We start from the raw sequence: 27,193 nt of genomic DNA on the forward strand, positions 1-27,193 counted from the left end.
AGAAAGCAGCAGCCAGCCCATCCCTAGGGGCATGACTTTTTATACCTTTCTACGCTAACTAAACTACGCAAAGGAAAGTTTTCAGAAATCTTCGACGTCCCATTGGCTGAGAGTGACAAGTGACATGTCACCCACATTTCAAAAGTTCCATTAGGTCACTTTTCTTAAGGACCATTGTCTTTTCTGTATGCAACCAGGAGCTTCCTAGGTTCGCTACAAATGTCTCATTGCTTCCAATTGACTTCCGCGGATGCCAAGTTAAGGGCTGACAAAATGTTCTTTTTCGACCTTGGCCATGTCCGACAGAATGATGATAGCACGTCAGTTTTTGCTTTGTGAACGCAGCTTTTGACGAACATTTTATTTCAGAATGGGCGTCTCATGACTTTTGCAGAAGTAAAATTCAGCTTTTTGTAGCTCGAGTAAATTAGGCCCAAAAGCAGGCAACTTATGCTTTCTAGTATAAAACAAACACAAGAAAAGTATTAATGTAAGAAATAATGTAGATTCTGTATCCACCCCAAGATTTACTAATTAATTAACCCACCCGATTAATCAAATGTTACCTAGCCAATGCAAACAAATAAAGCAGCGTTTATATCTACCAGTCTTCGTTAATCCATGAGACTTATATGCACCTAGAATAGTAGAAATGACATCACACAGACAAGGAAAAGCAAAACAAGCACATGCTTCTTTTAAGTTTGCAGCAGTTAGTAATGACAAAAACGAAAACAATAAATTATTTTATTATTTTGCACGAACAAAAAGATGCAACAATTATGCACGTTTATGAGCACACATGTTAGTCCCCCCATGTGTAAAGTTTAATCTAAGTTGTATTAGCACGACAAATCACAAATCATTAATATTATTATTCATGTTATGGAAATGTGACTTCACGAGTTTAAACAAAATTTTGTTCTCTATCTCGCTCCATCAACTCCCTCATCTGGTGATTAACAAATCACCACACCAGCACTCAAAATTTTGATAATTTAAATTTCTAAGAAATCGATTCAAATTCATTTGTATCAGTAAACCTAAAAGTCTGTTTCTGAATAATCTTTGGAATTAGCATAACGCTCTCTATGTAACTCCTGTAATTCGATCTCCCTTTCTTCTTCTTTTCTAAGTTTATAGATTCTTTTCTTTTCTTTCAACTGTTTCTTTCTTTTATGTAACAAACAACCTATTTTGGTCAAAATAAAAATGAATACTATTATAATCAAAGGTGCCAAAATCTTGCCAAGAATTGAACTTCCGATATCATGAAACCAGTTTTTAATTGCTTGAAACCTTTTTGAAAGTTTCCCTGTAAAATCATCTTCTTCTAAAGGAATTATCTCTGAATGCATTTGTGTAATATTCTTAATATACATTTCAATATTCTTACTTTCGTCAGGTATATATGTACAACAATGTTGTACATGTAAAATGCCACAGACTCCTCCCTCTTTTGCTAGGAGTATGTCTAAAGCAAGGCGATCTTGAATTACCATGGATCTAATTGCAATAACTTCAACATTTACTAATTGAAACCCATCAGCTGTGTCAGTTGATAATCTATCAACTATAGTGGATAATTTTCTAATTCTCCCTGCATTTAAGGTTATACCAACAAAAGGTATTACTGCTTGAAAAATATCTCCTAGAACTTCAGTAAAAGTTTCTCTTTTAACTCTATTTACATAATTATGAATTTTAAACAATCCTTCTGAATCTCTGTCAACATGAAACACTTTAGGAAAAACAATTCCCACATAACAAGTTCCATACCAGTGGTCTGGAAGGTTGTAGTAGGCTTTGTCACCACAAACAAAATAAATCCCAGGAAAGATAGGATCTTTTCCACCTTTGAATCCCCAACCTCCCAAAATCTGATAAGTATCTTCACAGTTACTTGCACCTACAAAGTAATTATCAAAAAGTGTATTATCTCTTCTAATGCAAAGCTTTCCACTAACTGGTTTGTCTATGTGAATTGCAATATTTTCAAGCATTTTGCCATTTAACTTCTCATCCTCTTTCTGCCAGAAACTTGACTTAGTCTGCTTGACTAATTCATTCCTCTTATAAATTGCTCTTCTCTCCTCAACCATATTCAAAAATTTCTTTCCTTCAGCACTTAATTTGCAAGTTAAATTATTTTTATAAGCATACTCATAAGTAAGTTCGTTAGTAACAAGGAAAAATTCTCTCATTTGCTTTGCTTTCTTATGCTTATTTAAAGCATTATCAATCTTAATATTTGCAAAAATTTCATCATAATTTGAATAGTAATATTCTAAACGTCCAGTTTGATAAAATAAACTAGTTAACACACTACATGTTACAGCATAAGTGAGAGGAAGCATATTATATGTTACTCCCTCAGAAACAGAAGCAGGTAACTTAACGCAGACGTAGCAGTCTTTTGCATCCATTACTTTAACATATTCACTCAATAGCTTTGTGAATGTATTACTTGAAAAATCACCAATTGATTTATCTTGATGAATGTTAGGCTGATGATCAATAACTTTTGTAGACGCACTATGTTTAGTTTGGCTAACCAGAGCTTTGCTTGTTATGTTAACTTTGTGTAATTCTCTATTCATCTCCAAAGGGATAATCACAGCTAAAACCAACCAGAGCAGAATTAAAATGAGCAGACACACCAGAGTCATCTTACAGCATCTTTTAAAAACAGAACACTTTGAAGTGCTCTCCTTAACATAAGGCATTTTTGGTTAATTTTAGCCTCAAAAAAATATAAAAATAAATTTATTTTAAAATTCTAAATATATTTACACCCCCCTTTTAAAAATTTTTTTTTTTTTTTTTTTTTTTAAAACCCTAAACAAGATTTCTTCGACCTTATGTCATACATAAGTTTTCTTCAACTAAACAGTTTTTCTTCGACCTTATGTCAACTAACAAATTTTCTTCAGCCTTTTGCCAATTTAATATACCTGTATTTCAATCATTGTCACTAATTTCTTGGATTTCGTTTTCTTCTTCACTACTATCATATATGTCAATAACAGGTGGAATTACTAAGTAAGTCCACTCAGGAGACTTGTATTTTTGGTTTGGTCTTACTATTCTCTTCCCTTTTCTCGATATTACTTCAATTTTTCTTCCAACTCCAACTTCTTTTCCAGGACTCTTTTGACTACTGATTTCTTCAACTTGTTCTTTTGGTTTCTTGATCTCTGACTCTCAATCTTCCACCAGGCCAGTAGTCTGCTTTTCTCACGTACTTCTTCTTTGGTTCAGAATTATTTGATTCTGACTTCCAAGTCCTTTTCTTTCTGTTTTCACTTTCACCATCCACGTCACTTTCTTCAGTTTCGTAGTCTGAAATTTCAATTGACTCAGGAACTTCTCTATTCGGCAATTTCACTCCTTCAGGAACTTCACTTTGTCTTCCATCACTGGTACTCGGTAATTCGTCTTCCTCCTCTTCCTCAATTACCCCCAACTTCCCAGATTTCGGATTTCTGTTCCTTACTCCAGAGTTTGTTCTCTGCCTTTCGATACTCTCCTGGTCTGAAACTTCTTTTTGTTCTGCTTCTCTGTCTTCAATAGAGACAACCGAATCCTCAGTTATCTTTCCTTTTAACAGATTCTCTTCACCTTCAGAATCTATTTCAATGATTTCTAAGTCTTTTCTTGTCAAATTTCCATTCACTGTCACAGTTTCCAGATGTCGACTTTCTTGTCGATCTTCAGAATCTGGAATTATTTCACCTTCTGTTTCGTCTTCTGCTTCAGAATCAGAATCATCTGTGGTATCACTTTCAACATCAGAACTCTCAGGAGTTGGTACTGGAATAGTATGACTAGGATGAATCCAGCGTTTCAATCCTCTGCACTTTACAGCATTAGTAGTGATCAAAATTATCTGCCTAGGTTTCTGCCATCTAGGAGCTAGACAATTCCTTCTCCGATGTACTTTCGTTCTGACCCAATCGCCAGGTCTCAGATCATGTGTCAAAACCTTTTCATCTGATTGTGCTTCAGTTCCCACCTGATTAGACACAGAAGTTACCATATCAGATAACCTTTTACAGTAATCCAAAATCATTTATGCTCAACAGTTTACCTACAGGTACAAAAGCTTGCCTCATAACTCTTCCCATTAAAATTTCATGAGGACTCAAACCTGTCTTTTTATCTGGTGTACTTCTTAATGACATCAAAACAAGTGGAAGAGCATCAGTCCACTTTACACCTGTTTCAAGACACATTTTTCCAATTCTGTTTTTAATTGTTCCATTAATTTGTTCAACCACTCCTGATGCCTCTGGTCTGTATGCACAGTGTATTTTCTGCTCAATGCTCAAAGCTTCGCAAATTAACTTCATCAGTTTGTTATCAAAATGGCTTCCTCCATCACTCTCAATAGTGACTGGAAAACCGTACCTTGGGATGATTTCTCTGAGCATTAGTTTTGCTACTGTAATTGAATCACAATGTCGTGTAGGGAAAGCCTCTACCCATCTTGAAAATAAGCAAACAATTACAAGCACATATTTCAAACAATTGTGTAAGGGCATTTCAATGAAATCCATTTGTAACCTGGTAAAGGGACCACCCTCTCGACCAATTATTCCTGTCCCCACCACTGATTTTCTGTTTGGATTCATTTGTTGGCATGACAAACACCTTTGACAAAAAGATTCTGCAATAGTTCTAAACTTAGTATTGAACCATGTTTCTCTGAAAAGTCTAACCATAGAATCTCTTCCCAGATGTGCTGGACCATGATATAATCTGGCCATGTCAGCAATCAAGCAATTTGGTAAGACTACTCTGCCATCTTTGTAAACCCACACTCCATCTTCTTCACGTGGTCTACAATCTGATCTTAACCACAAGTCCTTTTCTTCATCTTCTGCTTCATTTTGTAAATCTCTAATCTCATGCCATGTTTCTACAACTGTTGTTAGCATTAATGAATTTGAATCAGTTTCTTTACTCCTCTCCCGATTGTAAGAATAATTTTTCCTTGCGCAGTATTTAGCTGTTTCATCTGCGAAGGCATTTCCCTTGGAAATATAATCAATTCCTCTAGTGTGCGCTGCACACTTAACAATGGCGATTTCTTTTGGCAATTGTATTGCTTCAATTAATCTCCTAATGAAAACTGCATTTTTAATTGGTGATCCTGCTGATGTCATGTATCCTTTCTGTGACCAGAGTTGTCCATAATCATGCACAACTCCGTACCCATACTGACTATCAGTAATGATGGTAACTCTTATATCCTTTGATATTTCACATGCACGAATTAAAGCAATTAATTCAGCCACTTGTGCTGAACGAACTCCTTCAAGACATGATGCTTCTTCAACATCTGTGACTGTACAAACTGAATATGAAGCTTTTAAGACACCTCCTTCGGATCTTAAACATGACCCATCTACAAAGTAGACAAAATCCGATTCAGACAAAGGTCTGTCTTTGATGTCTTTTCTTGGTTTTGTGCAGAATTCCATGACATCTAAACATTCATGTTCTGTTTCAATGTCATCAACAATTTCAGAATCAGGCAGTAATGTAGAAGGATTCAGATTTAAACATCTTGAAATCGAAACATTATCTGCTCCTAGTATGATTTTCTCATACTTTGTCAATCTGCTACTTGTTAAATGTTGAGTCTTACCTCTTGTCAGTAATATTTCTACTGAATGAGGCACAAAAACTTTCACAGGAAATCCCATAATGATCCCCTCACTTTGTTCGAGGCTGATACTTGTAGCTGCAACTGCTTTCAAGCAACCTGGTAATGCTTTTGCAATTGGATCAAGAACTGCAGAGAAGTATGCAATAGGTTTCTTTAAATTTCCGTGTCTCTGTATTAACACAGATAATGCACATCCTTCTCTCTCACTACAATACAGTTCGAAATCTTTTTCATAATTTGGCATACCTAAAGCAGGAGCTTGACATAAGCTCTTTTTCAAGTTCTCAAAAGAATCCATCTCAGCATCATTGAGAATAATTGGATCTTTTACATCTGACTTTGTCAGTCTTTGTAGTGGTTTTGCAATTACTGAAAATCCACTTATCCATTGTCGACAGTAACCAACCATTCCCAAGAACATTCTGACCTGTCTTTGTGTTCTTGGTGGTAACATTGCTTGAATCATTTTTATTCTCTCTATTGTTACTTGTCTTTTTCCCTTTGCAATTCTGTGACCAAGATATTTTACTTCTTGTTTGCAAAACTGTAGTTTTGCTGGGGACACTTTATGTCCTTCTTCTGCAAGGCGATTTAACAGAATTATTGTGTCTGTTACACAATTTTCTCTTGTCTTTGCAGCTATTAACAAATCATCAATATACTGCACTAGCGTAGACCTACCAGGTAAGTCTAGGTCTTCTAATGATCTTTTTAATAATTCATTAAAGATTGAAGGACTTTCTGTATAGCCCTGTGGGATTCTTGACCATCCGAGGGTCTTACCTTGGAATCTGAAAGCAAAGATTTCATAACTGTCTGGATGTAAGGGAACAGTAAAGAATGCATTGCAAAGGTCAATGACTGTATACCATTCAGCATCATGTGGAATCTGGAATAGAATTACTGCTGGATTTGGAACCACAGGACAACATGGAACGACAATTTGATTAACCTTTCTCAAATCTTGTACGATTCTAAATGTTCCGTTAGACTTTTTAACTCCCATAATTGGTGAATTACAAGGACTACTCTCCATTTCTTTTAATACACCTTGCTTGATTAATTTTTCAATTATAGGTGTAATACCTTCAATTGTTTCTGTTTTCATTTTATATTGTGGAATGTTTGGAAATTCTATTCCCTGTTTTAATGTAATCTTTACTGGATCTACGTTTTTCATCAGACCCATCTCATTTCCAGTAAAATCCCATATTTCAGATTTCACTGTTTCCTTGAGTTCTTCAGGTAAATCCTTTTCTTCAAATGCAGGAAACAATTTTGTTTCTTCTGCTTCCATCATCATCATTGTCATTCTGTATAAACCATCTTCCTCCATTGTTTGTAATTCAACTCCATCAGGAGAACAATATATTCTACAATTCATTTTACATAGGATGTCTCTGCCCAATAGATTTACTGGACTACTATTACAAACCACAAATCTGTGTTTGTCTCTGTAATTTCCAATTTCAACTGGTACTGGATCAGTTAAGTCAGTTTTAATTTGTTGATTACTTACTCCGACAACTTGGATGGTATCCCCAGAGAGAGGTAGGTTTTCAATTTCCACTGATCTAACAGTAGAACGAGTAGCACCAGTGTCCACTAGAAAAGTGATGTCTACATCATTAACTTTCCCGTTTACAAAAGGACCTGACTGGTCAACCTCAAGAGTGGCTCCAACAACACACTCTTCCTCCTCTCTCGGGCGCCGTCAGCAATAATCATCAGAATCGCTGTCTTGACTTTCTGTTAATAAAAACTGTTGTGAAGCATTTTGCATTTGAACTCTTTGCTGCTTTTGCTGTTTTTGTGGTTTTATTACCTGTTCACTTCCCTGAAATCCCACGTTTGGATTATATTTTTGAACTCCCCCACAATTCGGAAAAGGTGGTTGTGGCAATTGGTCTTGACGATTATTCACCTGTTGTTGTTGCTGTTGTTGTAACTGTCGCTGAATATTTAATTCGTTTAACCCCTGTTGCATCTGTAGCTGTCGCTGCAGGTCAACACCATTCTGCATCTGTGGATTCAATAAGGGATTCTTTAAGTTTTTAGGAGGATGAGGACACTCGTCTCTCCAATGTCCAATTTCGCCACAATTAAAACAAGGTAATCTTTGTTTCAACTCCTCAATCTTTGGGCTAAATTTCTTTGGGAAATTATTATTTTTAAACTTTCCTTGTATCTGGTTTGTATTTCCAGTTTGAACAAAATTAGTGTTCTTATTACCCATGCTGGCAATCTGTTGCTCAGCCACTTTTACCTGAGCCCACATGGCTTTCTCCTTGAGCTTCTTCTGTTTTACTTCTATTTCATCGCTGCAATATTTAGCCTTTCTTAGAATATCATCTACAGATAGTGATTGCCATCCGACAATGCTATTTCTGATCATTTCTCCAAATTCCGGTTTTAGTCCATAAACAAATCTATAGACAAAATGGCTCATGTCTTTTTCGTCTAGTTTTTCATAACCACTGTATTGTTTAAAGATTAACAGTAGTCTTTCATAAAAAGAATGAACTGATTCTTTTGTTTCCTGTTCTGTCCTTTCTATTTTAACCCAATCGACTTCTTTGGGTGGAATTTTGTTTTTCATCCAAACAATCACTTTTTCATAAAAATCCATTACAAGTGGATTTGGAGCACCTGTTTCTTTAATTCGCTCAGGTTCTGTTTTTGGCCAACTAATCGATATTTTACATTCTGTCCAAAGATCTGATGGAACGACAATATCAAAAAATCCATCTAAATCAATCCACAGAACTTTTGACACTTTGATAAATCTATCGACTTGCCTGTACCACTCAACTGGTTTTTCCCTCAATTTCGGAAAGTCATTTGTAAATAATAGAATGTCCTGTCTCGACCAAGGGACATGAACATATCCTCCACCTGCAATTTCTCTCATTGGAAATTGTTTTGACAATTTTTCCAATCTTTCATCTTCCTTCTTTTTCGTCCATTTTACTCTCCACTTATTCAGTTCTCCTAGTTTTTTGATATAAACAATCAAATCTTTTATATGTACTATTCTTCCCATTGAGTTCAAACTCTCAATGTCACTTTCTGAAAAGTCTAATCTGTAATGTTTCGCAAAATTCTTTTGTTTGCTCACATCAATTTCAAGTTCTGCTGCTAGATCTTCTAGTTGATCATATTTATTTTTTGTTTTCCATTGTATGCTTTTGCAAATGAACAGTAGTTCATCATCTCGATAGTAATTTAAACTATCTGGACCGATTGTTCCAATTATTAATTCTTCGATATTCGCTTTTAATTTGGCCACATCAAGTTTTGGTGTTGTTACCCTGACTTCAGGACTCCCTATATCTGATATAGCACCCATTGGTGTTTTTGGAGATAAATCCTCATTAAAGGTTAAATCAGGCATTCTCGATTTAGAAGAGTTTATTTCAGATAAGTCTGAATAAAATTTTTCAGCAGCCTTTTGAATTTCTGTATTTAAAGGAATAGTTAATCCAGTTTTGTTTGTTTCCTTTTGGTCAAATACAGGCTGAACAGGACCAATCGTTACTGGAACTGTCACAGCTTCCATGCCTTTTGTCATTCTTTTTATTAATTCTTCTTTAGATCTTAAATATTCATTATAATCAACATCTTCAACATTTCTTGCCTCTCTTGTATAATCTTTTGGAGCTTCTCTTGCTCTTGGAGCCATTGTAAAATGTCTACCTTCATTTCGAGCATTCTCGAATTCTGGTCTCCTAGGAGTTTCAATGATTTCACAATTATTTGGATAAAGTTTAGGAGCTTCATTAATTGGAGGTGCACTCGGTGAAGTTTCAGTAGAAACCACCGGAGTAGACCATGATCTAGGAGGTCTCAAAGGCTGATTCTTTCTAGCAGTTGTATATATTTCTTCCATAACTGCATCCTCAGATTCACTTTCCATAGATTTCCCTGTAGGAGTACCCATTACCATTTCCTGAATTAAATATAATCCTTCACTCATGTTTCCCTGTCTCCACATTCGTAATCTATCTTCATGAGTTTCTCTTCTTGTAGGTCTTTTAATTCCACTAGCTTCTCTTTGTAACTGATACATCTCGTCTTCCCACTCAACTAAAGCTTCAAATTGAGTTGGTCTCGGTTTCGGAACAAGAGCGTTCATTTTCTCTCGTAAATTTCTCAAGACTTTTACATTAAATGAACCATCATCAGGCCAAGTTAAAACACCGTCGTTCTTAGTATAGCGTTTCCAACTATCGAACCATAAGACAGTATGATATCCATATTCACCTTCCATATACGCTGCAGGTGTTTTATACTTATGAAGTAGTTTACCACCTCGCGTTTCGATTTTCTTATCAGGTGAAAATAAATTCTTAAACTTCTGAAATAATGTTGGCTTTTTCTCAACATGTTTAAAATGATAACTCATTTTTAAGAGTTAAATCTAATTCACAAAATCGTTCGTAAAATATTTCCGGGATGTTCCGCAAAACAACCAATCCGTGCGCGAAACACACCAACAAGCCAATGACAGTTGAGCTACGTCACTTTTCTGCTCAACCAATAAATTTGGAGTTTTTCTGAAGGACCAATCAGCTCACAGGTCGTCAGAGACTCAAGAGCCAATCAGAATATAGCTTGTGACGTAGGTCACCCAATCCCAGCGCGGCTCTGTGACGTACACAGCAGCTGCGGTTTCTCGTTTCTCACTCCTGGCGCTTACCCCTCCTTCACAAAATCTTTTCACAGCGCCATTTTAAGAACACTTTTCAGTGTAAATTAATTCTTAACAATGACTATAAGGACAACATCTGTTCGTTTCACTATTTAGGATAGTTTACATACATTCAAGTATCCACACTTCGGAATAGACGGCGCTATTCACACTAAGGATAATATTCAATTGTCAGTAGAGTAACCCTTACCCCACCCTTCTAACACGTATAATTATGAACTCGCTTTGCTCTGAACCCACCGCGAAGTGACAGTTCTAAGAGTTCCACTTGAACATAAAATACAAATCAAACTCGCACTTTCACACTGAAAATTCCCTAATTTCAAACACACATGAAATCCGTACAGGACTCTCACCTGTTTATAGAGATCATGCACCGTTAGCAAAATAACGACGTTATCCGTACAGGGCTCTCACCTGTTTATAGATATGAAACATGTACCCGTACAGGACTCTAACCTGTTTATAGATAATCATGCACCGACGCTAATTTACCCTTCACTCAAGCTCGGATATAACTAATACTCTTATCACAGTGAGTTTTATGGAAGGCGCTTTGTCCCTATTCTCATGCTGCTCTAATTTCTTAGAAAACCCTCACTATACAAGATTCACACCTAGCCCTAAAACTGTGCTGCTCGGCGACAACACTATGGTACACGGCGATACCTCTTGTGATACTCGGCGATATCACTACAAACAGAACAGATGGCTTGCGTGACTAATTTCTCGCCACACAATCTATACCGGTATAGCTTACAGATAGCACGAAAAACGAACTCAACATGTGTTAAAACATCGATCCTATTTCCATACCATAACGTTTTAGTAACCCTTAGCAACCAACATATTACCTTGGTTACCCTTAGCAACCATCAATTTCTGCTACCAGAGAATTGATCCAGCGGCCTATAGAAAATATATCATAAACAACGCTACCCAACTTCATAACCTATAAACAAAATTCTATACTAAATTATGGACCCATTTATAAATCCTGACATATTTTGGGCCTACTGAATCAGGTGGTCAGATTAAATCTATATATACATTATCTACAAACTATATACAATTTTATACATCTGCGGAAAGAATATTGTCATTAGAATAAAACTTTACCATTTAAACGACCACCATTGGCGATGTGATCTAGCTAATAGTAACCTACACTCACAATAACCAAGACCAGCTTGTTTGTCAAAAGTAAGATTTTATTTACTAAATTATGGTATATAAGTTGATAGTTTTATAAATGAATTTTATTAATATTGAAGCAAGCATGATTGTAAAGAAACGTGAGAAAAATACAATTTAAGCAAGTGAATCAAAATTAAAGTGAATATTTAAAGTTTAGCATTTCTAAAACCTAAGTCCCTAACTGAGCTAAATAGATAGAAATTAAAGTAAAGTTCTTTGAGGATTCTTACGTGCTCCACGCAATGTCCGACAGCACTTCACCCTCATCGGAAAGTCAGAAAGCAGCAGCCAGCCCATCCCTAGGGGCATGACTTTTTATACCTTTCTACGCTAACTAAACTACGCAAAGGAAAGTTTTCAGAAATCTTCGACGTCCCATTGGCTGAGAGTGACAAGTGACATGTCACCCACATTTCAAAAGTTCCATTAGGTCACTTTTCTTAAGGACCATTGTCTTTTCTGTATGCAACCAGGAGCTTCCTAGGTTCGCTACAAATGTCTCATTGCTTCCAATTGACTTCCGCGGATGCCAAGTTAAGGGCTGACAAAATGTTCTTTTTCGACCTTGGCCATGTCCGACAGAATGATGATAGCACGTCAGTTTTTGCTTTGTGAACGCAGCTTTTGACGAACATTTTATTTCAGAATGGGCGTCTCATGACTTTTGCAGAAGTAAAATTCAGCTTTTTGTAGCTCGAGTAAATTAGGCCCAAAAGCAGGCAACTTATGCTTTCTAGTATAAAACAAACACAAGAAAAGTATTAATGTAAGAAATAATGTAGATTCTGTATCCACCCCAAGATTTACTAATTAATTAACCCACCCGATTAATCAAATGTTACCTAGCCAATGCAAACAAATAAAGCAGCGTTTATATCTACCAGTCTTCGTTAATCCATGAGACTTATATGCACCTAGAATAGTAGAAATGACATCACACAGACAAGGAAAAGCAAAACAAGCACATGCTTCTTTTAAGTTTGCAGCAGTTAGTAATGACAAAAACGAAAACAATAAATTATTTTATTATTTTGCACGAACAAAAAATGCAACAATTATGCACGTTTATGAGCACACATGTTAGTCCCCCCATGTGTAAAGTTTAATCTAAGTTGTATTAGCACGACAAATCACAAATCATTAATATTATTATTCATGTTATGGAAATGTGACTTCACGAGTTTAAACAAAATTTTGTTCTCTATCTCGCTCCATCAGATGCACTGAGAAAGCACCACCATTTTAGAATGTCCAAGACCCCAATCTGTGACTCCCACAAAGGATGTATTGTATTTAATATATTTGATGTTTCGAGTAGAGCCTAGAAAAAGTTAGAGCATTCCACTTTACTGCCCCAAACTTATGGAGAATAACCTTTGAATTGAGACTATGCTCGCCCACGAACTTCGTTATCTCATGCCTTTAAAATAATTATTCTAACCTCAATTTCCTTAAAGACATTTCATGGAACTCTGAAGACTCAGGCCCTGAGCGGATTCTGCTAGGATGTGAGCCTCGCTCCAGGTTGCACACAGATCTCCACAATGGTGAGTCAAACCACTATGTCATTTTATCAGAAGCTATAATTTAATTGTCCAGGAGAGACGCCGTGAGTGAAGCAAGAGGTGATCCTATCCACTCAGGGCCGGCGCTATGCACTGGCAGTGTGGGCAGCTGGCCAGGGCCTCCTACTCAGCCCACCAGCATGGGGCCCGCACAACTGCAACACCACACAGGTCCTCCTGTACCCCTGCCACCCCTGCCAATCCAATTTAAAGAAAGGTGTCTCTTTACAATTGGGCCCATGGGAGGGGACCCCCTTCCTGGGTCTCTCAGGGATGGTGTGGGAAGGCTAGGGGAGGGGGACACATTGTCAGCACTTTAGCCCCCACAGGTTTAACTCTCAGTCTCCAAGCAATTCTCACACCTTCAGCCTGACAGGAGCTGTAAAAGAGGTGCTTGTAGGTGGCTGAGAGGATGAGCTGTGGCCCAGGAGTAGTCTGCACAAAGAAGCTTCGGGCCCAGAAGTGTCACTTATGTAAATTAGAGGGGCCTCGCACCTTCCCTTTCGCAGAGGGAGGGGGGGGCGAAAATCCTAGAACTGGCCCTGCAGCCACTCTCCCTTGTCTGTAACAAAATGCACAGCTGTCAGGGTATAACAGCAGCCATGGGGCACCTGGCCGTGCCAAATAGTGACAGCTGAGTGCTTGCAGTGCAACCCTTCGTGTTGTGCTGGGAGCAGCTTCAGACTTGGTCCATCAAAGGATTCATTAAGAAGTCTTTTACTTTGCACAGAGAGGTGCCGACAACTCCAGCCCCCTCCTCCCCCTCCCCCCATAATTAATGTTACCGGAGCCGGGATCAGCTTAGCTTCTCCTGCACAGTAGTCTATGCTGCGACAGAGGCATGTACGGGACAGAAACAGAACACCTTAGTTCAGCATTGAAATGCTGGCTTCGAAAGGCTGATCAAGCGTTCCTATGCCACAAAACCTAGCGCATTGAAGTAAACTGTTAGAATAAATATTGGGCATTGTGGAGCACAGGCAGGGATAAAAAGAAGTCATCTCTGCTTCCTAAAGGATGGTTTTCTTCCGCAAAGTCAGCTGCTCCGGCGTTGTAACCGCAAAGAACCTGTGTGATTCAGGTCCCTTATATACACATATTTGCTTGTCGACTGAGCTGGGTAAACATGACACGTATACCTTAGAATTAACGAAGATATTCGACAAATGCAAATCCCATTGATCAAGGCTGCCTTCCACGCTCTGCGTGCAGTTATTTCAGCTTCTGTATGAACACGTGTAGTTACCCTCGGTGACGTGTCTTGGGGTCATTCCTCCCACTGAGGCTCACACACAGATCGAATGCAGAGAATGTGGGCTAAAGTTCAACGCTGCTGGTGAACCTGATGCTCTCACTAACGACCCCCGCCCCTCACCACTCCCCTCACAGCTGTGTAGTGTGAGTCAAGCAGGAAGTGCGCCGTTGCGAACCCCCCCCCCCCCCAACCAATTCCACGTGTTTTTATTAATTTAGGTATTCGTACGTTTCAGTGTGCCACATGACGCCTTGGGAATGCGTCTGTACAGGAAGTTCACTGCCAATGTTATGGGCGCATTCGTCGTTTCCAGGTGTAATAGACAAAGGAAGGTGAATGTTGAAGACAAGAATAACGCAGAGAGAGTAAAATATTGTGAAGCCGGTGTGAAAGAGACTGGGCTGTGTGTTGAAAATTAGAGTAACAGATACATATGAAGATATGGGTTACATACAGTGGACATAAAGGGGCATTTTTATTAGAAAATGACACAGTGGGGCGCTGCAAGCCATCTTGTTGCGCCGAGCTGCGTCATTAGGAAAGTGCAGGTATGCGCCATATTTACAGCAATACGACACAACCCCATCGGTGTAGCGTGGGTTTCTGCACATGGGGCAAGGCAAGTATCCTTCCACTTTTATTTTAAAATGTTGCGCCACCTAGTATGTCCCTAAGAATTTTGCGCCCGGGGCAACTGCCACTTTGGCCCCACCCATGCTACACCACTGACCTTCCCTGTGCTTTCTTCTGTGCGGTCACACAATTGACTGCCTAGCACCAACACAGGCACCTTTGCACCATGGTGCCTGCACAAAAACAATCATTGGTGACATTTTCCTCCTTCTATGCATGCTGCAGGATATATCGAACATAGAAAGAGCAAAAAACGAGGAGAAATAAAGGCATTTCTCCTCGTTGCACCACCTTAATGCATCCCCCGGGAGGCGTTAGCATCTGATGCATTCCCAGGTTTATGAAACCTTGTAAATCTGGTAATGCGTCAGATTCCATAGGTGTTGAATGGGAACACCCACAGTAATACCCATGGAATGCCCCTTTCACGCAGGGTAATGCATGAAGGAAGCTATATTTATAAGACTATGAAGATCCAAGCAGGGTGGCTTTGCATGGCCTCCTAAATAAGGCTCAGCTTTGTGTGCCACCAGAGTTTCAACGAAAGTGATGCTCCGATGGCGCAGGGGCCTTGTAAATATCCTTCACACAGCCATGTGGATGTTAGTGTCTCCTAGTGCCATGTAGTAACAATGCCCACCCTGGAGTAAAGAACATTTAGGGGCTTATTTACAAGCCCCTTGCACCACTGGTACGTCAAATTTTCCCATATTAAAAGTGACGCACCTGAGGCACAAGGGGCTTGTAAATAACCAACTTAACCGTCAGGAAACACTGAGCCCTTATGCACGCAACTTATCTGGTTTATTGCAGAATACAGAAATATATCAGTATTCAACAGATGATTCGATTATGAGGGTGAGTAAGAGGGCTTTCGGAGCATGTCTTAGCTTCTTTTGGCAGTCATCTCCTTTCTCCCCACCCTTCACATTCCTTGGCCGTTCACACAAGCACTATAAATGTTGGCAGCCGCATGTCAGTGTCAGGGGCAAAAACCGGTTGCGTAGTCCCCTATTCCCGTTAGGACCAGGTACAACCTGTGATATAAGCAGGAGAGGCTTGTTCAATGTCTGCCACTGTGAGCCCTTGAGAGTTGTGTGCTGGAAATGTGGCTTCTCACACCTCTCTAACTCCCATGATATAATGTCCAGAAATACAGTGCAGATGCAAATCTTAGGAGCAAAGAAAACAATTCACTCACAATAACCCTGGGCTAACCTCACCCTGATGATCAATGACTTTATTGCATTGGGCATTGGACATTTGGTGGACATTCAGGTTTACTATTTTCTGTAGACTCCGTACAGTGGTGAACCACACCTGAATACAAGTGAGGCCACTTCCGCTCAGGCCCCCTACCCCTACTCAATCTGCATTCACTAATGGGCCAGCCCAGCGAGAGAAAGCAAATGACATCTCCGTCCAGTTGGTAAAAGGGAAGTAATAGAAGCCCATCTGTTGGACCCGGCCTCATGGCGTGGTCCTACCCCTCCCGCATGGTGGGCCCCAGACGACACCAACCCTCCACCGAGCCTCGGGCGGCCCCTCCAGCCCGACCCTGCACGACCAACATTGCTGGTCCGGTTACCATCCCGGATCAACACTACCGGCCTAGCTCCATCATAGGCCCATCACGCCCGAACACGAGGCCTTCCCCGACGCCATCTTGGAACCACCACGTCACGGGCACGTGGCCTCTGCCATGGCCCCGGCCCCAGCGAAGCCCCGACATCGAGGCGCCAGGATCCACCCAGGTGGTCGAGTGGCCACTCGACGGATCCCGGAGGAAGGGGGAGTTTCGATGGTCCCCCAGCCGCCCCCGGACGCCTGGTATCGATCGCCCTCCGACCTCCCTGGGCGCTGGCTCCACCCCCCTGCTGGGTGTCTGGACCCCATCATCCCGGCCCCTTCGGCCCCTAGGCGCGAGGGTCCGGACATCAAAGGACTCCAGCCCTATATCTGGGCCAGCCCCGGAGCAGGACCTTAGTTGTATCCTGGACTGGAAGCCCTGCTGACGCTGTCACGGCCGACACCAGACGAACTCATCCTTCCTGTAACCCGAAGCCATCTTGAGAGCCTGCTGGCGCTGCCACGGCCTACCTTGCTGAAACCATCTTGAGAGCCTGCTGGCGCTGCCGCGGCCTACCTGGCTGAGACCATCTTGAGAGCCTGCTGGCGCTGGCGCGGCCTACCTTGCTGAGACCATCTTGAGAGCCTGCTGGCGCTGCCGCGGCCTACCTTGCTGAAACCATCTGGAGAGCCTGCTGGCGCTGCCGCGGCCTACCTTGCTGAAATTATCTGGAGAGCCTGCTGGCGCTGCCGCGGCCCGACCTCTCGGAACCCCCCAGCTCGAGGATTGAGAGCTGTGCGTAGGGTATCCCTTCTTCCAGCCGAGTTGAGACTGTCCCGCTACCCTACCCCCCTTTACGAGACTTTACAGATCCCTCGATCTGCCTGTATATACTGCCAAGAACCAGCAACCTTTATTATCTATAAAAGCTTAAGATCTTGACCTCTGGTGTGGTGTCCGTCTGTAGTGTTGTGATTACTCTGCTGTACGATCCTAGGAGAGGACCCTCACCCAGGAGGCCTCTCGGTAACGCTCGGTTACTTCCCGAAGGAGGGGTGGACCTAGGGGTGGTCAGTCAGACATCTTCTGCCTCCCCCGGGGTCGCCTTTCTAACATTGGTGGCAAGCGCCGGGATCCGAGCTCACGCAGATCGTACAGAGAGTAATTCACTCACTACCAAGAAAAACCCACTACGACCATGAGCACAGAATTCCAGAAAGAGAAAATGGAAGACTACAGTCACAAGGAGCTAAAGCAATTCTGCAAAGACCTAGGCATCGCTACCACTGGCTTAAGCACCAAAGAAGACTTTAAATTGGCCCTGCAGGCCTGGGTGGACGCTGGCGACGTGCCACCCCCAAGTGAAGGTAACCCGGGCCCGAATGGAAGCCCGGAGGCTGAGACGAACCCAGCGGGAGGGAGACCCGCAAACCCAGACACGGGCCTCTCCCACGAAGATGCCCGAGAACGAGAGAGGAACCGGCTCCACGAGTTGGAGCTCGCTCGACTCCGACAAGAAGGAGAGATCCAACTGGCAGAAAGGAAGTTAGCCCTCGAGCAGCTACGGCTAGAAGGAGACCTAGAAGAAAGGCGAAGACAAAGAGACCTCGAGGAGAAAAAACTCATGCTCGAGCACGAGCGCGGCCTCAAAGAACTGGAAATTAAGGCCAAAACAAACGAGACCGGCACCTCCGGAGGCAAGACCTCCCCCCCGCCGGTGGACACGAAGGTACACATATCCAAGGATGTCGTCAAAGAGTACTATAAGAACGACGACATCCAACAGTGGTTCAAAGCCTACGAGGTCGCCATGACCGCCCATCGAGTACCCCTCAAGGACTGGGGCGCCGGCCTATGGGGGAAGTTTATCAATGAAGGGAGAGATGCCCTGCTGGAGCTCCCTGATGCCGAGATGACCTCGTACGAGCACATGAAGACCGCCCTCCTCACTCGCTACGGGCTCACTCCCGAGATGTACCGGCAGCGATTCCGAGACTGCAAAAAAATCCCCGGTACCACGTGGGTGGAGTACGTGAACTTTTACTGCAGAGCCTTCGAGGGGTGGGTCAGAGGCTGCCAGGCCACCACCTACCAGCAGTTGGTCGACCTCATTCTATGGGAACATCTTTCCAATAACTGCTTCATTGAACTCCGGCAGCACCTCCTCGACAGCAAACTGACTGAGCCACGAAAACTCGCTGTCGAAGCGAATAGATGGGTGAGCAACCGAGTTCCCCGGAGTCCGATGGGAGACTACGGCCGGGGATCCCCGGGGAACCACCGACCATGAGGCGGCGGAGGAGGCCAGAGCCGGGGACGGGACGCCCCCCAGGGGTCCTCCCCTACCTCCACGTCGCCATCCCTGGGCCGAAGAGGGGGCCCCCCAGCCAGACCCGGGCCCCGCCCGAATGTTACGTGCCACAGATGCCAGCGACAGGGCCATTACGCGAATGACCCTCTCTGCCCCATGAACCAGCGACCCGGCACCACCGGTCCTCCAAACCGCCAGATCGCGGCCGCCGCCCTGGGTGAAGAAAGAAGCGAGGAAGAGGACGACAACCACGAGCAGGCCGAGTGGGAGCCCGCCGCTATGACCTTAGCATGCCTGGGTACTCACGACCTTATCCCCCGAGACACGATCCCAGGCAACACCCAGAAATACCGCCAGTGGGTCACCATCAATGGACGCCGGGCCGAAGCCCTCCGGGACACCGGAGCCAGCGTGACGGCGGTCCGCTGCCATCTGGTAACCCCAGAACAGATCCTTCCTAACGTCCTGTGCCCAGTCCGGTCGGCAGACAACTCGGAGACTCTGTGCCAGATGGCCCGCATCCCCTTCGACTGGGGAGGAGTGTCGGGCATGCTTAAAGTGACTGTCCGAGACGATGCCCCCGTGGACTGCCTCCTCGGGAACAACCTGGAAAGTTCCCCCTGGGCCGGCGTCGAACGGAGAGAGCACCTGGGGATGCTAGGCCTTCCTGAGTGGGTCTGTGCGACCACCCGCTCCATGTCCGCCCGAGCCTCCACCCCAACGGAGGAAGCCCCGACCGAGGAGCCGGAGTGGCCCGCACCTCCACCACCTGCCATACCCGAGGACGCCGACCCCGAACCCGGCCCCCAGGGGCCCGGCCAAGAAGACCTCACCGAGCTCGGCCACCTTCCAGAACTTGCTCAATGGCGCCAAGAAGGTGGCCCCACCCGCGAACAATTCCGACAGGAACAGAAAACCTGCCCCTCCCTCGAAGGAATCCGACAGCAAGCCGCTACTCAATCCGCTGGAGACCCCGCGGGGTCCCACTGGGTCTATTGGGACAACGACCTTCTCTACAGTGAGCAAAAGATTGCCGAACTCGGGGCCAGCCGGGTGCTGGTCGTGCCCCTCCGATTCAGAGACTTCCTCCTGAACTTAGCACATGATGTGCCCCTCGCCGGGCACCTGGGGCAGGACAAAACTTACAACCGCCTGGTGACCCATTTCTATTGGCCAAAAATGCGCAACGATGTGCATAACCACTGCAGAACCTGCCCGACCTGTCAAGCCAGCGGGAAGAGCGGGGGGAAGGTCAAAGCCCCACTCCAGCCGTTTCCCGTGGTGACCACCCCCTTCGAGCGAGTGGGAATAGACATTGTAGGACCCCTGGACCCTCGCACCTCGCAGGGACACCGCTTCATCCTCATCCTGGTGGACCATGCCACCCGCTATCCCGAGGCCATTCCCCTCCGAACCATCACAGCCCCCGTGGTGGGCCGAGCCCTCATGAGCATCTTCTCCCGAGTCGGCTTCCCCCGAGAAGTCGTGAGTGATCGGGGCTCCAACTTTATATCGAAGCATATGCGGTCCCTATGGCAACAGTGCGGGGTCACCTATAAGTTCACCACCCCGTATCACCCCCAAGGAAATGGACTAGTGGAACGGTTTAACAGATCCCTGAAGGGGATGATCAAGGGCCTAGAGGAGCCGCTCCGACGCAAATGGGATGTCCTGCTGCCCTGCCTCCTATTCGCCTACCGAGAGGTACCCCAGAAATCCCTGGGGTTCAGCCCTTTTGAACTATTGTACGGGCACCCGGTCCGAGGCCCCCTCAGCCTGGTCAAGGAGGGCTGGGAGACAGCCGTTCGAGATGCCCCGCCGGATGTCTTCCGATACCTCCTGACGCTCCGCAACCAGACTCGGAAGTTCAGGGAACTCGCCGAGGCCAACCTAGAGGCCAGCCAGGTGGAAATGAAGCGCTGGTATGACCAGAACGCCTCGTCCATCGAGTTCGAGCCAGGCCAGCAGGTCTGGGTCATGTCCCCAGTTGAACCTTGTGCCCTCCAGGACAAATGGACAGGGCCCTTCAAGGTGGTGGAGCGCAAGAGCCCCGTCACCTATTTGGTGGACATGGAATCCCCCAAGAACCCCCTCCGGGTTCTACACGCTAACCGGCTAAAGCCGCACTTTGCCCGCACTGAACTAAGTCTGCTGATAGCGACCGATGACGGAGCTGAAGACGACTCCGAACCACTACCAGATCTCACGAGCACCTCCGAGAAAGACGGCTCCATCGAAGGGGTCAGGCTCTCCTCGACCCTGACCCCAGAGCAGCAACAAGACTGCCGGAAGCTGCTGGAACACTTTGCGGATCTATTTTCCCTCACTCCGGGGGTCACCCGGTGGTGTGTCCACGATGTGGACACCGGAGACAGCCCGCCTGTAAGACACCGAGCTTTCCGAGTGCCCGACCGGGTGCGGGCCTGCATCCAATCAGAAGTGGCCAAGATGTTAGCTCTGGGGGTAGTCAAACCCTCTGACAGTCCCTGGGCCAGTCCCGTTGTCCTGGTCCCTAAAGCCGCCACCCCCGGAACAGCTCCGGAGCTCCGGTTCTGTGTTGACTACCGGGGATTGAATGCAGTCACCAGGACCGACGCCCATCCCATCCCCCGGGCGGATGAGCTGATCGATCGCCTGGGGGCCGCCAAATACCTCAGCACCTTCGATCTCACGGCTGGGTATTGGCAGATCGGCCTTACCCCTGGTGCACAAGAGCGATCGGCCTTCTCGACCCCTGATGGCCACTATCACTTCAAAGTGATGCCCTTCGGCATGAGAAACGCACCAGCCACCTTCCAGAGACTAGTGAACCAGGTGCTGGCCGGACTAGAGGAATACAGCGCCGCCTATTTAGATGACATTGCTGTGTACAGCCTTCACTGGGATGAGCACCTGACCCACCTCTGGAAGGTCCTGACGGCCCTCCGACGGGCCGGACTCACCATCAAAGCCAGCAAGTGCCAGATAGGCCAAGGGTCCGTGACCTATCTGGGACACCAAGTGGGGAGCGGGCAAGTGGCTCCCCTCCAACCCAAGATAGACGCCATCCGGACCTGGGAGCCCCCGGTCACCCAGACCGCCGTCCGAGCCTTCCTGGGGCTCACTGGATATTATCGGCGATTTATAAAGGACTACGGGAGCATTGTGGGGCCCCTCACCGAACTGACCTCAAAGAAATTACCACAGAAGGTGCACTGGACCCCTGCATGCCAAACCGCCTTCGAGACTCTAAAAACTGCCATGTGCACCGCCCCTGTGCTCCAAGCTCCCGACTACAGCCGAGAGTTTGTGGTCCAAACCGACGCCTCGGAGCACGGCATCGGGGCGGTCCTGTCGCAAGTTAACCCCGAAGGTGTCGACCGGCCGGTGGCCTTCATCAGCCGGCGGCTGCTGGCCAGAGAACAGCACTGGAGCACCATCGAGAGGGAAGCCTTCGCCGTCGTTTGGGCCCTAAAGAAGCTCCGACCCTACCTCTTCGGCACCCACTTCCGAGTCCAGACCGACCACCGGCCTCTGCGGTGGTTGATGCAGATGCGGGGAGAAAACCCAAAACTGTTGCGATGGTCCATCTCCCTCCAAGGGATGGACTTTACTGTGGAGCATCGCCCCGGCAACGACCACGCCAATGCTGACGGCCTGTCCCGATTCTTCCGCCTCGGCGAGGAGAACCCCCAAGAGGATGGGTGACTCTCCCCTGCCTTCAGCTGGGGGGGACGCGTGTTGGACCCGGCCTCATGGCGTGGTCCTACCCCTCCCGCATGGCGGGCCCCAGACGACACCAACCCTCCACCGAGCCTCGGGCGGCCCCTCCAGCCCGACCCTGCACGACCAACATTGCCGGTCCGGTTACCATCCCGGATCAACACTACCGGCCTAGCTCCATCATAGGCCCATCACGCCCGAACACGAGGCCTTCCCCGACGCCATCTTGGAACCACCACGTCACGGTCACGTGGCCTCTGCCCTGGCCCCGGCCCCAGCGAAGCCCCGACATCGAGGCGCCAGGATCCACCCAGGTGGTCGAGTGGCCACTCGACGGATCCCGGAGGAAGGGGGAGTTTCGATGGTCCCCCAGCCGCCCCCGGACGCCTGGTATCGATCGCCCTCCGACCTCCCTGGGCGCTGGCTCCACCCCCCTGCTGGGTGTCTGGACCCCATCATCCCGGCCCCTCCGGCCCCTAGGCGCAAGGGTCCGGACATCAAAGGACTCCAGCCCTATATCTGGGCCAGCCCCGGAGCAGGACCTTAGTTGTATCCTGGACTGGAAGCCCTGCTGACGCTGTCACGGCCGACACCAGACGAACTCATCCTTCCTGTAACCTGAAGCCATCTTGAGAGCCTGCTGGCGCTGCCGCGGCCTACCTTGCTGAAACCATCTTGAGAGCCTGCTGGCGCTGCCGCGGCCTACCTGGCTGAGACCATCTTGAGAGCCTGCTGGCGCTGCCGCGGCCTACCTTGCTGAGACCATCTTGAGAGCCTGCTGGCGCTGCCGCGGCCTACCTTGCTGAAACCATCTGGAGAGCCTGCTGGCGCTGCCGCGGCCTACCTTGCTGAGACCATCTTGAGAGCCTGCTGGCGCTGCCGCGGCCTACCTTGCTGAAACCATCTGGAGAGCCTGCTGGCGCTGCCGCGGCCTACCTTGCTGAAACTATCTGGAGAGCCTGCTGGTGCTGCCGCGGCCCGACCTCTCGGAACCCCCCAGCTCGAGGATTGAGAGCTGTGCGTAGGGTATCCCTTCTTCCAGCCGAGTTGAGACTGTCCCGCTACCCTACCCCCCTTTACGAGACTTTACAGATCCCTCGATCTGCCTGTATATACTGCCAAGAACCAGCAACCTTTATTATCTATAAAAGTTTAAGATCTTGACCTCTGGTGTGGTGTCCGTCTGTAGTGTTGTGATTACTCTGCTGTACGATCCTAGGAGAGGACCCTCACCCAGGAGGCCTCTCGGTAACGCTTGGTTACTTCCCGAAGGAGGGGTGGACCTAGGGGTGGTCAGTCAGACATCTTCTGCCTCCCCCGGGGTCGCCTTTCTAACACCATCTGCCTCCAATAAGGTTGCTCTGGCCCCCACTGGGCCGCTGGCGGCATCTGAACAGCACAGATACTGCCCAAATCAGCCCCTAGGCTGCACAAAAAGGCGGCCCACAGCTGGAACTCGGATACTGGCCCCTCATCCATTGCCAGAGTGCCCGCCATACCATTCTGACTCTGCTCAGTAGCTAATTGGAGGCGTTATATGGTTGGAACAATTGGTCAATGCTGTAATGGTATTGGGCATCAAGGTATGTGATTTAATTTCCTATAGACCTGGTATTTTGTTTAATCGGTACCTGCGGAAGCTATTACTCTCAGCCATAATTGCAAGCACCTGAAAATGCTAAACTGGTACGTTGCCAGTCTCTAGCGTCACCACCCAACCCATGAGAAATTAGACAACCCACTGGGAGTGGATGCTGGCTATAAATGGATGCTCCAACATGTTATCCACTTACTCTTCAATAACAGAGCTTCCATAAAGTTGTACATGGCATTCTGTTGGAATGCATCCAGTAGGAGCGATATACACAAGGTTAGGGGGCTCGTAAGTTTCCAAATCCCCCATCTTTGAAAAGGAAAATCATGTAGTGACAGAAAAATATGAACCCAGCACAGTTCCTCTAACAAAGTGATATGTCAAACAGGAGCATTATTTATACAAGAAAGAGCACATTAAAAAATAAACAGTGTTTTAAAAAAGAAAATGGCACAAGTGGGCCACATTGAACCAGTGATTATTCTGGAAACCACCTGTGATGCAAAAACATGCAGCTTCTGCTCCCTCTAAAGACCATTAATATTATTTTTGGTTGGTAACACGTATAAACAACTCTCTTAAAGTTGACTTTCTGGCTCATCTCTGGTCCTATGCCCTGCTAAAATTCTGCTCAGCTCTTTCAATCAGCACCTGTTGGCTGAAAAAAAGAAACATATGTTGCCTGCTTCTGAAAAAAACCTCTTTGGATCCGAGTGGTCTGAGTAATTTCAGACATGTTACTTTTCTGCTTTATTTGCAAAAAATCTTTGAAAATTGTCTTTCTGCATGTCCAGGAATTCTAGAAAATTACAATTTATTTGATCCATTTCAAGGTCACTTTATAATTGACATTAGTACAGAATTTGTGGTCCTCTCTGTGTCAGATGATTTCAGGCATACGTTGGAGGTGCCATTTGTTAGCTGGACACCCTTGTCTTTGTCTGTTTTAGCAACCTCCTCGAGAGCATGTGCAGCTTTAAGATATGACTCTTGTGCATTAACAGAAACACTCAAATCTTAAACCTGCCACAACTAAGATTTTGATTGTCTCCTGTTGTAGGGGAAAACCATGTTTACCAACAATGACAAGAGATACCTAACATGACACTTTTTTGAGAGAAAAAAAATAAACATGCGTCAAATACACATTATGAAAAAGATTACGCAAACAAAGAATTTTAGTAACTGCATCGTAAAAGCATGCAGAAAAACATTAGTTTAGATTATTTCATACGTATAAGTAGAATCGTTATTTACTAAAGAAATAGCATAGTTATTTACTAAAGAAAAATAACTATATTTTATTAACGTGTGTTAGAAAACGTACAAATGATGAACTCTCACGTTATGAAGTTAGGTAAAATTTGTTACTAGTTCCAACTCTAATTCTTTCTGAGTGTCATTTATATTAAAGAATAACGAATAAGATTTATCAAACAGTATTATTAATCCTCATTATGGTAATACATTTTACCAAAAAGGACCTCTTTGTGTGTGTAACCGTGTGCACCGAAAATGACAAATGAAAAGTAGGTGGCACACATTTCTATTCGATGATGCTTCAGTAAAAACTTATAGAGAATGTACTTTACCTATATAACAATCTATTTTGTCCGAAATGATCTAAAATGTATGTGATTTGAAATGTATTTACATGTTGGCACATACAAAAAGGTATAAGTACGCTATATTGACACAAATTATTTGTAATCCTATTAAATGCTCCCAAGTTAAGTTATACTAAAAACATGACATCTTTATATTCCCTTATAAATGTATGCTTATAATTCTATATATATTGCATAATATTAGCCTAAATTAATATTTCATTTCATAAATCTTTATTTCGGCACATTGGAGCCATAAAAGATACATAAAAACAACGATACATAGCACATTTGTAAATAGAAGAGTAAGTAGATTTACATACAGTTGGATGGGGTAGGGAAATAAGTACAATAAAATCCATAATTTAATTAAGAAGGCAATATTATAAAAACATATACATTATAGAATCGATATCAACAGTTCCAATAATTAATTTTATCAGGGGAATTCAGAATTGTACAACCATTTAATAAGTCGGAACAAATACATCAGATACAGAGTACTCGAACACATGCGTGGTCTCTTATAGGTCCAGACCCAATTTCTTGCATGCAAAGCTTACTGCCAATAGGAATCTACTGACACCAAAGACAATCACTTGTCTGGTGTCCGTTTTTATAATCCTATATGCTTCATTATATGAGCGTACGCCTATAGCATTACACAGTGGCTTAATCCATCTTTTCCTGGCTATCACGTATGCTGCACAGAAAAAGAGGATATGATTGTCATCTTCTTTAGTATAGTTCTGACACCACATGCATATCTCGCTTGATGTCGGTCCAGTTGACTTAGACCACCTTGTTAGAGTTATATTAGTTTTCAGCATTCCATACCTGAATTTTAAATATAGGCTTTTGGCCAAGGGTGAGCGGACCTCATCTAAGAAGTCCTCAAAGTATGGAATACCCTTGTAAGCCAGAAAACTGCTTGTCATTGATCCACCAGCATTGCTGTTTGGGAGATTGCATGTTATGTAAGCCCAGAATTTCATTTTCACCAGTTTCTTGGAGCTTTGCGTCAGGCTTGAGGGCTCTTCCCAAAAATGGGACAGCCCATTTCTACATAGCCATGTTCGCACATGTTTCAACCATGCATTAGAAGTATGCAAATCTAATCTCATTATTTCAAAAAGACCATCTCTATAATCTTCGAGTTCTGGTGTGCTCCAGAGTATCACCCAGAAGGATAATGGCCGTAGCATTGCATAATGATCTGTACGCTTCATATTTAGGTCTAGCATTAAAGGTAAAAGTGGGGTTCGTTTAGGTAATCTTAGAAGGCTTCTGTAAAAATTATTTTCACTTTTCATAAAAAGATTCCCAGCTATTGGCCCCCATATTTCAGTGCCGTTTAGCGCTGCAGACTGGGCC

The sequence above is a fragment of the Lissotriton helveticus genome, chromosome 5_1 (assembly GCF_964261635.1).
Source record: "Lissotriton helveticus chromosome 5_1, aLisHel1.1, whole genome shotgun sequence".
NCBI lineage: Eukaryota > Metazoa > Chordata > Amphibia > Caudata > Salamandridae > Lissotriton > Lissotriton helveticus.